Genomic DNA, 14,112 nt, shown 5'->3' with positions numbered 1-14,112 from the left:
TTTTGAAGTTGAGGAAGAAAATACGATTGGAGCTTTTCGACATACCCTAACTGTCTTGAGCCAGCATACACAGAGTTCAGGGAGAGTAAGACAAGACAAGCATTTGAGACATTTAAAAAGTATTTTAATTGTTTTTTTTTTTTTTAATGAAAATAACCGATCACTTCGCTAGATAAGGCCCTTCTCTCTCAGCTGGGATCCTTTACAACTGCATTTGGGATCATTTGAAGCTGCATTTAAACTGCGTTTTGAAAGTTCAAAATCGGGGCACCATATCAGTCCATTATATGGAGAAAAATGCTTAAATGTTTTCCTTAAAAAACAATTTCTTTACGACTGAAGAAAGAAAGACATGAACATCTTGGATGACAAGGGGGTGAGTACATTATCTGTAAATTGTTGTTCTGGAAGTGGACTTCGCCTTTAAATCATATCAAGATGAACCAACATAAATCAATACCATCTATGCCTGGTTTTCTCCATTCCAATGTACAGTCACAAATGTGTGCACAGTGTAGGAGTGAATAATAACTCAATAGTTCCTGGATATACAATACATCAGCAAGATTTCGAGGGAAGCAGGGGGAGGAGGAGTTGCCTTGTACGTCTGTTACACAAACAAATTTGACTGACTCATCTAGAAAACGAGTCTTCCTTAATGGTTAAGTTGTATTATTGCTGCTGTGCTCCATTTTCCACTGCACTCTTTGCAACAGCCCGACCTGACATACTAATTACACAGTATTTGGATAGTTGTCTCAGATATATTAAATGTAACAACCAGCAGGCTGCAACTGTCATACTTGGTGATACAAAGAAGCACAAGTCTGAAACCATCTGCAGCAGACATGGTCTGAAACAAATCATGGCTGGAGCAACAAGAACAAGTAATTTTTACCAATATTTCCTTCATGTATCAGTCATCAGAGCATCTGCCTCCTGTTGGCTCTTCTGACCAAAAGACTAAATACAGGAAATTGGCCGACCAAGCGCATCAAACTAGAAAATGTACCCCTGAGACAATCAGGGAAATGGGCCTTCTTATAAACATTGCTGACTTTTCTCACATCAGAGATAGGGTTAGTGACTCAGACTCAAGTCGCATTTTTCTAGACTTCAGACTTGAACTGAAATGACTTCAGACTTGACTCGACTCGAGGAAAAGGACTCATGAATATTTTAAAGGAGCAACTCGAGTCTTTTATCCTTAAATACTTCTATAACTGATATTTAAAAGGCAGACTCCACTCCACACCCCGGCATCCATCCGGACCACGAGCCATAATAGCAGCACCATTTTAAGTGAGCAACGCATCAAAACAGTGGAGCAGATCACATAACGATACTCAGTGTCGTTTATGGCAAACATCTTTTAGTGGAATATACTCCATATATATATATTAGCCAAACGCGTTTTATTCGAGCCCTTTCAGCTCTGTGCGCTTTCTCTCTCTCTCACTCTGGACATGTGCCGGCAGCAAGTTTAACAGCTGTAGATGATGCTGAAATTTTAACAGCAAAAGAAACAAATGAAGCTTCATATTATGAGGCTACTTTTAAAAGGCTACTTTTTACAACCCTTATATCCTGCAGTCATGGTGAAAAAAAAGAAGGAATTGAAAAAGAATCCAAAACAACCACGAGGAATCGATTCTTGGAATTGAGAATCAGACTCGATTCCACAAATTTCAAAATCGAACAGCCCTATTAATTCGTGCCAGGAGAGAAAACAACATTCCCTCTCCTGTAGGACATGCAATTAGTAGAGCTGCCACCTTTAAAGTGCTTGGAGTTCAAATATCCTCTGATTTGTCATGGGACGCCCACATTAAGTACATGATTGGTGCGCCTTCCTTGTGATGTCCCAGTATACTTGACTTTTATACAGCCAGTTCTCAAGTATGCTAGTCTAGTATGGGTGGACTACCTAAAGGTCTCTCTGAGGACAATCCAAAAGTGATGCTCTCAGGTAATAGGCATTCCGATATCAACTCTTCCAACATTGCGTGAGAGGCACGATAAAGCCACCATACATACTTCTGCTAAAATACTCAGGGGCAATTCATCACTTCTGCATTGTTTCCTACCTATGGCTCCAACACCTACTTATTCTCTTCGGTGGCACAAGAAATTTGCTGTACTAAATGGCATGGCTGTTGCTTGAATAACTTGATTGTAGGATGCCTTTTTGTTATCTGTGTTTTTTTTGTGTGTGTGTTTTTTTTATATTAATATTAGACACATAAAATGAGGAAGCTGTCAAAAACAATGTCATAAATAGATTTTCTTTATCAATGAACTTCTATTAACTAAAATAAATCAGCATTTGATGTGACCATCCTTTGCATTTAAAGTAGCTTTTGCCCTAGGTGCACTTGAGTTTTTCAGGTAGCTTTGCAAGTAGGTTACTTGAAACATCTTGGAGATGTTTCCACAGTTCTTCTGGATTTAGTCTGTCTCAGTTTTTCTGTTTCTTCATGTCATTCCAGAGACAGACTGGATGATGGTGAGATCAGATGTCTGTGTGGAGCACTGGCTGTTGTCAGACTCCTTGATTATTACAATTAATGGCAAACAGAATGTTTGAAAATGTTGACCGATATTTTTTACTGACACACTACAGTAAAGGATAGAAATACCAGTACTTACTACTAGAAAAACTAATACTTACTTTAAACCATTTTTTAGCTGGTGAAAATACTAGTGGCCTAAGACTTTTGCACAGTACTGTACATATAATAATCCAAGCTTTTTCTAAAATGTACAGAGGTTTACAGGAGTATTTTGTTGATGATTAAAAAAAAAAAACAAAAAAAAAACACACTGATGTGGCAAGCCATCAAAAAACTGAGGTACGTATTGAATCGTGGACTAACTGTACTGTTGTATCCGAGCGGTACAGTGCGGTACAATTCGGGACTGAACACTCTGATCCAGCTTGCGTTTCCACCACCAACGGTACCCTTACTTGATAGTTTTTTTGTTAAATGTCAGTTTTAATTAACAATAATAGTCATTATAAAAGTGTAAGTACAAGTATACGAAATTTATATAGGAGGAAATATAAACAAAAGCAAACAATTCAGTCAAATGTATGCTACAAAGTCAGCGCTGTACTATGGTAAAGTTCAAAGTAAATATATAAAGTTAAACATCACTTTGTGCTAACCAAGGACAAATAATAGATTCATGAGATTTACGATTGCCTGTTAAATATATCCAAAATTGTATCTCATGTTTAATCACTACAAAGACATCAGAGCCAGCAGCAAATGTCAGAAGGACTAGCCGAGCTAAGCCTGCTCTAGGTGGATACATGAGCACTGAGCACACGATGATCAGCTGGAGCTCCGAAATCGGCATAGCTATCTTTATAAATAAACCGCAGATGAGTTGTAAGCAAATACATTCTCACTCGAATAGCTCTTAAAACCACATTCCAATAACAGTAATATTTAGAAAAGTGACAATTCTAGTCAACCAATCATTGTTCTGCAGTGAGTTTAGCTCCACGCTTTTGGTACCCTTTGCTGTGCTGGGTACCACATTGGAAGGGTACCAAAAAAAAATGGTACGGTTCGCTATTATGAACCATTCACGACATTTGACAATGGAAACGGACATAATTGTATACCAAACTGTACTGTACTGAACCGTAATGCTTGGTGGAAACGAGCCATTAGATAAAAAAAACAAAAAAAATATACGAGTCCTACAACTAAGAATCATTTCAACATCATTTCCACATTAGGAGCAACTTTTAGCCTCTTGATTTTTGGTAAATGTGGTCCCAGATCATCTGCAGCACTGCTCATTTCCATCCATAAAAGAAGAAATATAAGCACTACTTGCCTTCTTGCATTTTGTCCTTCAGAAGAAATAAACTGCCAACTCCAAGATGACTGGAAGAATCAGAAAAGCATACCACCACTGGTGTTCAGAGGAGTTGGGAGGATTTATGGTGGGGGTTTGTAGTGGGGCTTTAGTGGGGGAAACTGCTGGTTCTGTAAAATACAACAAAGGGTGCACTTACATTATTATGACATCTCATCATATAGTCAGTGGCATGAAATGGTCAAGAATATAATTTATCTGTTTTGTGGTAATATATCACAAGGGCTGGACTGGTAATCTGGCATACCGGGCAAATGCCCGGTGGGCAGACGCACTTGGGGGCTGATCGATATAATATGATTTTTTTTTTTTTTTCAATTGGCCAACGACCGGCCCATAAAGCAGGGACAGCGGCCCATTGGTTCATTTTCCATACTGACACTGGGCTGGCCTAATCATCTCTTAACAGGCTCCACCCCTCCCCCTCTGTTTCTTGTGTCAGATCCAGTCAGTGGCTCAGAGCCAGAAATCAGTGGATTTAGGATGGAGAAGCAAAAGCGCAAGGGCAAGGGGGGTGCGGAGAAGTTGCGGGCCAAAAAAATAAAAATTCTAGAGGTTGATGCCTCAACATGTGCAAAAATAACCAACAGGAGGATAGCGTGTGTGGGCTTGGCTGGGCCACGACGAAGATGATGATGATTTACCTAAATTAATGAATATTATAATAAGACAACATAATCGTTGTCGCTATTATAAAGTCTGTCAGATTGTCACCTACTGCACTAGCCAGCTAAAGTCAAATAACACAGCATAAGCTATTTTGCATTGTTTTTGTAGCTAGGTTAGCAGAGTTAACTTATTCAATTGCAACTTCGGCTGACTATTCTAATGTTAACCCTTTAAAACCCATAACGGCCATCAACGGCCCTTCTCTAGAAAAACTTAGATGATGCCATTTGATTATTTTAATTATTAAATCATCTCTCTCTCTGTCCTTATGTATAGTCAAGTCAGGTTGAGTTAGCAGTGGAGGAGAGAGACAGGGAGGAACAGGCTGTAGACTACTTTGCCCATCCTGAGCCTGCTATGATGCAGGTGTTTTTAAATCATCACCCCAAACAGGATGCTAAAAACCCTGTGGTGAAGAAGGTGTTCACCAGTAAAGATGGCAAAAGCAGAAAGTGGCTGACATATTGTCATGAACGTCATGGTTTATTTTGTTTTTTATGTCTGGCCTTCAGCAAGCCAACTGACTCCAACATTTTCATAAATGGAATGTCAGACTGGAGACATGTGCACCAGAGATCGGAAGAGCATGAAAAAAGCATGGCACACAGAAATTGTGCTGAAGCTTATTTTTTAAACTGCTCAAAAGCTGACATCAAAAACCTACTGGGGGGCAGACAGCTGACAGAGCACAGAAATCAGGTCAAGAAGAGGCGTCAGGTTTTGGAACGGGTAGTGGAGGTCGTAAAAGTGATAGGAAAGAGGGGCCTAAGCTACAGACAGGTGGAGAATGAGGCTGCGTATACCCTGGACAATGATGGCCTCGACCATGGAATTTTTTTGGAGCTGATCATTTTATTGGGAAAATATGATGTGTGTTTAAAAGAGCATCTAAGTAATGTGATTGAGAAGAGCAAAAAGTTGCATGTGTTACCAGGATCAAGAGGCAGAGGTTCCCTCATCTCTCTACTGTCTAAAACGACCGTCAGCTCTGTGATTGATACCATCCGGAACTTAATTCAGCAAAGCATCTCCACTGAGATCCGGAAAGCGGGAATGTTTTCTGTCCAGCTGGATACAACGCAAGACATAACAGCGCAAGACCAATGCTCAGTCATTTTGAGGTATGTGACTGATGTTGTCAATGAGAGGCTTGTCGCAGTGGTCCGGTGCAGCGCGTCCACTGGACAGTCCTTTTTTCGACTTGCTAAAAGAGGTCCTTGAGCATCTGAAACTGGACTCAAGTCTGTGCATTGGAAATGCAACAGATGGAGCTTCAAATATGCAGGGGCATTACAGAGGCTTCTCTGCACTGCTGGCATCACAGTCCCCCAACAATGTACACGTATGGTGCTATTCACATGTCCTCAATCTCATGCTGTCTGATACCACTCAAATAGTGATAGAGAGTGGATCACTGTTTGATCTCCTCAATGACACAGCAGTGTTCATCAGGGAGTCATATCAGAGAGTGAACATTTGGGAGAAGGAGAGCCATGACAAGAGACACAGACGCATTGCTCCAATTGGAGAGACACGTTGGTGGGCTAAGCACGATGCTCTGAACAAAATATCTGGATCATTTGGAAAGCCTCAAGACAGTTTGTACATTGATGTGTTGTCCACGCTCACAGCCATACAGGAACTGAAGACTGTGAAAGGAAATGTACGCACCAAAGCCAGAGGATACAAAGAGGGCCTTCTCAGGTATGAGACAATACTGACAGCTCAATTATTCCTTAGGATATTTGAGCTTACGTCACCATTGTCAAAGTACCTGCAGACAGAAGGGATGGACATCCTCTCTGCCCATAGGAGGGTCATGTCAACACAAGATGCCCTAAAAAAGATGGCGAGAGATTTCCAGGCTGTCAAGGCTGCTGCTGATGACTTTGTGAAATGGGCAAATGAAAAACTTGAGCAGCAAGATGAGGAGACCGACATGGAAGTGGAGGCTGCACTGCCGCAGAAAAGAAGAAAGAAGAAGAAAGCCATGCCGGGTGAGTCTCAGGATGACACCATAATTGATGCTGAGAGAGCCTACGAGGTAAAGGTTCATAACCAAATTGTTGATACAGCTATTGAGGCCATCCACCAAAGATTTCTGACACATGGCACTCTTTATGCAGATTTGTCATTTCTGGATCCCAAAAACTTCTCCCTGATCCGAAACCATGCTCTTCCTAAATCTGCACTTGAAGACCTCAGCAAGTGCCTGGTTAAATTTGATGATAGGGCAACAGTTGACAACCTACAGTATGAGCTGAAAAGCTTAGCGGGACAGTGGGACAAGCTGAAAGAGTCACCACTGGATGAATATGTGACCAGGACAGTGGAGGATGGACCTGATGGAAAGGAAGAGGACATGGAAAGCATCAACAAAATCTGTGCCTCATGCAAAGACTGCTCACTGTGCTGCTATCAGATTCTCCAGAGATTCAACATGCTCACTGATGCATATCCCCTGCTTGGACTTGCGTACAAGTTTTTGTTGACACTTTCAATAACCCAGGTGGCCTGCGAACGATCATTTTCAACCCTAAAATATATCAAAAGCAGACTGTCTGCCAGCAAATTGGAACCCTTCATGTTGATGGCCACTGAAAAGGACATCCTTGTGGCTTTGGACACCGACACTGTAATAGACAGAGTTGCAGAGAAGAGCAAGCTACTGAGGAAACTGCTGCTATTGTAAGGTGAGATGAGATTATTGATATTATTAAAAAAAAATATTCATAATATTGTAGACTGAAAATGTTGACTCATTATCTCCCTCTCTCTCTCTCTCTTTTAGGATGCCCTCACTTTTGTAGTTCATTGTTTTTGAGAATGTTCAGAGCACCATGGAGCTATTTCCACCAAGTAAGTATAAAATATGCGCAACCATCTCTCTACATTGTTATATATTAAAGATACTTATATGGTGATCATTTTACTCATTCAGTTATCATTCTTGTCCCTCTCTCCCTCTCTCTCTCTCTCTCTCTCAGGATGCCCTCACTTTGTGTAGGCCCTACTCCTCTGCCACCTTTGATCACCACCAGGGAGTAAAGAGAGAGTGAGTACACTGGTCCATGGCACTTAGTTCTCAGCTTTGTAGGGGTTTTTGGGAATGGAACAGTAGATATGCATATCTACAGGGACCGCAAGGATGGTGTACTTGTTGGTTGTGTCCGACCGATTCTGGTGGGCCGGTCTGAGCAAAAATGCCAGGGCCCTTTTTTTGAACCAGTCCAGCCCTGTATATCACCAAACTAAAAACGGCTATCTTGACAGGCCTAACTGACCAGTCCTACTAGCAACCGCCGCCATCGGGCAAATCAAAAATAATCATACAAGCTTTTACTCTATTTGAGTCAGTGTCTATAAAGGATCTGTGTGTTTGCACATGTTTTTACACAAATTATCCAAAAAGTTATGTAAGAATTAGTTTCGTCTTTTCTAAATCACTAAACAGAGTAGTGGGGGCGTTCGGACAGCATCGGGGGACGCTGGAAGCAATATTTTTAAAAGGGGGGCGTTGAGCTGTTCCTGGGGGGCGTTTGGTCAAGACGAGTTTACACCAAAGATGTATGAGCTGAAACTTGCAAAAGAAAATGGTCTGCCACATCCTAACGCTGTCTCTACACTGGATACATTAAAACGCACTTTCTATATCTATTATTCAACATGGCGGGTGGAATTCCCCAGACAGAAATAGAACGCGGCATCGGTTTCTTGTAGCGCTCACGCTCAGTTGTTACTAAATCACTGATTATAAAGGAATCTGCTTTAACACACGTGTCGCTCTGTTTGCGGACAGTGTAGTGGTGTTTACACCATTACTTCCGCTCATTTCCTTATAAAGAACTTTGGTACTTTAGTGTTCGCTTGACTTTCTGTAGCGCAGCTGCTGCGTCAAAACAATAGCAAGCATTTACACACGATAAAGCAAGAGATGTTTTTTCTTGTTTAGAAAAATTAATATTAGTACTTTTTGTTTGCTGATTGGCTGCGGTTGGTTTGAATGCCAAATTTCTAGAGAGTTTATGCAAAGCGCACAAATATAGCCTAGTTTATATCCAAGTGGCTTTTTTGCTCCTTTTTGCTTCTAATGATAATATTTCAAATGATAAATCAAAAATGTGATGAATGTCATGTGGCATTCAATGACATTTAAAAAAAAAATATATGTGTGGGCTGTTTTTTGGGGTTAAAATATATATCATAAATGAAATATAGCCTATAATATACACTTCAATTGAAAAAGGAGAGTATGATTTGTTAATGGGTTCATAAAAAAGTTGCATGTTTGTTTAAAAAGAAACAGCCTAAAAATAGTAAATCTACCATTTGAAAAAAAGCTTCTATTTGAATATATTTTTAAATGCATTTTCTTCTCATGCTAAGCTATATTACTACAGCTTTCAGTGTTGCATGATCTTTCAGAAATTATGCTGATTGTTGCTTAAGAAACATTTCTTCTTCTTATTATTATTATTATAGCTGGCACACCACACTGACAAGCAAGATTTGAAATTTAATGGACTATAAGAAATATATAAATCAGGACAGTGCTAAAATGGTAACTATTTTGAAAATGAGGACCATGTTTCCCATCTTTCCTCAACCCCAATTAAAAGTTGGGGCGTTTTGTGAAATGCCATAAAATCAAGAATATGTCATTTGGTCTCTTTAGCCTTTGTTTAACTGACTTAAGTACAAAGAAAAAAATCTGATGTTTTCACTGGCCAACTTAGTTTTATTTTGTTAATATAAACAAATTTTGCGCCATGATCCAGCTTTGCTTGTGAAGACTGAGAAGCTCCATTTATAGCCAAACATGACACCCTCACCTGTTACCAATTCACCTGCTTGCTGTGTTTCAAAACAGTTTATTTGGTTATTCTATAACCTTTTCACTTTTATTTTGCCTCTGTCCCAACTTTTCTGGAGTGTGCTGCATACTTCAAATAAATAAATAAATAAATATTTTTATATTTACAAAATTCATTTAAGTTGGTCCTGAAAACTTTGGAAATCTTTTCTTTGTACTTGTCAATTAAATAAGAGTTAAATTGAATAAACAAATCACAGATTTTATAATTTTACAAAATGTCCCAACTTTTTTAGAATTAGGGTTGTACTTAGTTTTTTTAAGTTAACTTTAAAATACTCTCACAAAATCTATGAAATATAGTAAAGTTGGATTTACATTTCTACCATTTGCATGTGTAAATGTTGGTATTTACTTACCAAAATAACAATGTCCACTATGTCATTTTTATTTAGTCTTTTTAAATTGGGGGCAACAAGATATATGATTCAACATCTCAACAACACTGAAGCTGTAGCAATGAAAACCACCAACATGCTTTAAAAAATCTGTAAATGAATGTTATTACACTTATTTCAAATTAATTTACTGTAAAAAGTCTTTTTTGATCAATTCAATGCATCCTTGAAATAAAGTAATTTCCTAAAAATTATAATGACCCCATACATTTGTATTACTGTAAATATAACAACAGTCGTCATTATGAACACAAAATAATAATAAACTTTAATATTCAGTGAGGACAACTAGACTACGATTTATTTGATGGGGTGGTGAGGGACCTGGATAATGGGTAGGGGGGCGCTGGCCCAAAAAAGGTTGAGAACCACTGAAATAGAGGATTTGATGCAGTGGATCAAACAACTGTGTCACATCTGATTCTTTACATCAATAAGATCAACTAAATGTTATCACTTTTCATTTTTTTCAACTGCAGCTTCTGAAAAAAAAAAAAAAAAAAAAAAAAAGCATTTGCCTGTTTGGATTCACAGTCTCTGCAGTTTTAAATGATCCCACTGTGTAATCTACCTAAATTTGATTTCTTATGAAAACAGCGAACAAGATTCTTTGCAATGTCACAAGCCATTTCAGCTTTTCAATTTGTACAACTTTTTGGAGCACAATCACGTCCATTTACATTTTTTTTTCTCATAATCCTGATACAGGTAAACAGATATATCTTGATCATACTCACTGTTGACAAGCGTAGCTTTGATCTTAAACACATTATTTCCAAAGAAGACTTGTGCTTCATAGAGGCCCAAGTTATTGGAACTGACATGTTGAAGAATTAAGATTCTGCGTTCAATGTTCAGTAAAACGCCGGGTGTTTCCACAAAAGGACAGCTCTCATTGAGGGCACAGGACTGCACAATCAAATGTACTTTTTCCTCATTTTTTCTTTTAAAGGTAATTCGTACTCAATTGGCTCTCTCCAGTTCAGCTTCCAAGGGTATGTTGAAATCTTCTCCATCAGGTGCCTCCAACTTCAGCTCAATATCACACACAGCGACTGCTTGAGACAGAAAGAAAGAATTTATTATGGTTTAGATTAGAATAGTTTCTCAAGTTTTCTTCTTTTGTATTCCAACAGCTCCATCAGTATTATTTTGGGCATTTCAGTCTATGGTAGACTCTCTTCTGCTTCAACAGATTGTTGCTGCCCTACACAGGTAATATAATGTTTTAAATTGTGTGCGATCAATCCTTATTGAAAACATAATGGTGTGATATCAAACAGTAAACACAGCCTTTAGAGCACACAGTGTGCAGAGGGCATCCCTTTGAAGGGATTTTGTTCCAGTTTTCTATTTGTCTGCTTTCATTTATTTCTTTTAAAATCCAATTAAAAAGTTCTTCAACTCCCCAGGCAATTCAAGGACCAATTGACCACCTCATCACAGAATAAATGCACTTAATTAAACGGTGAGTTAACTGCCCTCAAACCTAAACAAACAAACGAACAAAAAAAGTTAGGATAATCTTTGCATACTATTCATTTTCCTGTCTAATTATCTAAATATTATATAATATGCGTGCATTGGTGGATGAATATGACAGTCCTTAGGTCCATCAAAAGCAGCTTGGTAACGGCATAAACATGCATTAATCAAATTACTTATGTATTAAAAAAAGTTCCAGTCATTTTAAGAGTTCTGGCATGAATAATGAGGGCTTGGAACCGTTCTAACCGGAAAAAAAAATGTCATCACACACTGAATAACTATAAATTGGTCATACGATTGGTCCGGTCCCAACTACAAGCCTTTCTTTTAAACCTCAACTCTCTACCCACCTGAAAATACCAAGATGAACATGAAAACCAGTTTCATATTCAGTACAGTTCTGCGAAATCTTCTAGATTATCATTATCGCCACCTACTGCGTGGAGTCTTCTGTTTAATAGCCGTTCACTTTTAGGAGCTTAGCGCCACCTACCGTAATTTAATTTGTAATTTAATTCTTGCCTCTTGTAAGTCCTACAACCATGATGTTCCGTCCAAATCAAAAAACAGTATTTTATGGTGCTGCGTTTTTTTTTAGGTTCCATAGTTTATTTTATCAAATCCCACAACAGTCTGGATCTGAGCACTAACATGTAAAACGGTAATAAAAAAAGCAGCTTTAGATCGCTGTCTATACTCAAAATATCTAGGACACAATGACGTTTTATTTTTTCTCACCTTCTGTTGTATTATAAACAAATTCTGTTTAATTATTTGAATGCATAAAAACACATTTATTTTTACAATATTTTTACAATGTTTACATTTTTCTGGTTATCAAGTTATTTTTTGCAAACAAAATTAATATTAAAATTAAAACATGAAAGAAATATTGTGTGATTATATTTGCATATTTGGATTAAGTGTAATGACCCGTTTTTCATTAATTCATCCAAACTTTGACAAATTCCGTGACATTCCGCGCTATACAGTAAATTCCGTTTTTATGACAGGATTCCGTGAAACCATAGGGCCCTTAATATCCTACACTCACCAGTCTATCTTCACCACTCACGGATAAACTTTTAGTAAATATACCACACCAATAACATAGAAACAAAATACTAACCACTATAAATATAGTACAGTTATTATCATTATCACACAAATCCCTCTCAACAGGTTGTTTGTTCTTACTGTTAAAATCCAATTGTCACTGTACCTTATCAGTCTGTTTTCTAATTTCAAATAAAAAAAAAAAAACACAAAGCGCTTTGTGTGTTTAAGTCCTGGGGCAGTTTTGTGCACATACTTTAAGTGGCCAAGACCGCAAGTGTGGTTATTTGGACAAGGCAAAACAAATCTCTATCCACCTCTGTGCTCACATCGCATGTGTGAAGTTGATGAGTGATAGAAAAGAACATGTATTTCCAGCGCAGGGGCGGTCCCAAATTACTGGAAATGCCTGTCTTGCAAACGGATCGGCATTTGTACGAGAGTAGATCGTACTAGTTACAAATGTGCGGAAAAAAAATATTATTGTATCAGATATTACGGTTTGTGATATTCCTGTGGCCAATTTTATAACCAACCAAAACTGATGTTCAGAAAGAAAAATGTACTTAATTTTGACCGTCGAGTTGAGCCTGTTTACTATATACTATTTCTAAACCATTGTACATCAATTAAAAAAACGTCTGTCAAAAAACCGTCAAACAAATACTACATATATCAGTATTTTCCATCAGCCCCGATCCTAACTAAAACCCGTTGTTTTAACCTACGCCATATTTTTAGCATTAACCTAGCTAATTTTCTTTTTATTGGTGTTAATATGTATTCTGTATGTTAAAGTATCTAAGACTCAATATTCTCGGCTGGTAAAATTCTTTACTTACTTGAAACTGCAAAGGTTAACCAAATGACAAACATCCAGCACTGTGAACTTCAGAAAATGGCGTTTCGTTTCGTACTGTTCACCGCAGAGCCGAATGGCGCTCAGTATCAACCATAGACTGTAAAAAACATGGACATAGTGTCCGTGATGTCACCCGTAGGTTTCCGAAGAGCATTTTTGAAGCTCTTAGTGGGCGGGAGTCGGCCGTCGCCATCTTGGAATCGCGTCACTGCACGTCACTCCCGGATAATCGAAAATGGGCAAATAGGCGGGACGTGAGTGGAGCTGGTTGCTGAAACTACGCCCGCCGAGCGCGACGGTGGTGACAGCAGCAGCAATCCACCTGTCACTTAAGTGGCCACGCCCTAAATTATGCAGAACTTTAAGGCTTAATATAAATTAAACGGATGAGTTATAAAAAAATTCACCCCCCCTCACAGTTGACATGAAGGGCATAGTTAGCTATACAGACCAAAACCACTTTTTGAACCAGGCTGTAAACATATTCTTTTCTGCTGTGAAGTTGGGCATTTTAACATGGGGAGTCTATGGGATTGACTCCCTTTTGCAGCCAGCCTCTAGCGGCCAGTCGATGAATTGCAGTTTTAGTGACTTCCGTGTTGGCTTCAAGATGGAGACCGTTGCCACTTGGTTCCACTTGGCGTGAACTAATGGGTGGAGTTATGTTTAGGATAGGATAGGGTAGGATTGGTTAGCTGTCTATCTGCTCCAGCTCCTCCCATGGGCTGTTTTATTTTTTACTAACCACCAGATGGCACTCGACACTCGAAGCTTCAGTGCTTCACGAGGCTTCATTTAAACATCACTAGCGTGAACCTGACGTTGCTGAGTGGCTTAATGCGCATGCCTAGAGCGGCGGAGCCCGATACTGT

Source organism: Labeo rohita, unplaced genomic scaffold (genome assembly GCF_022985175.1).
Source record: "Labeo rohita strain BAU-BD-2019 unplaced genomic scaffold, IGBB_LRoh.1.0 scaffold_188, whole genome shotgun sequence".
In the NCBI taxonomy this organism is placed as follows: Eukaryota; Metazoa; Chordata; class Actinopteri; order Cypriniformes; family Cyprinidae; genus Labeo; species Labeo rohita.
This window is presented reverse-complemented; position numbering follows the sequence as displayed.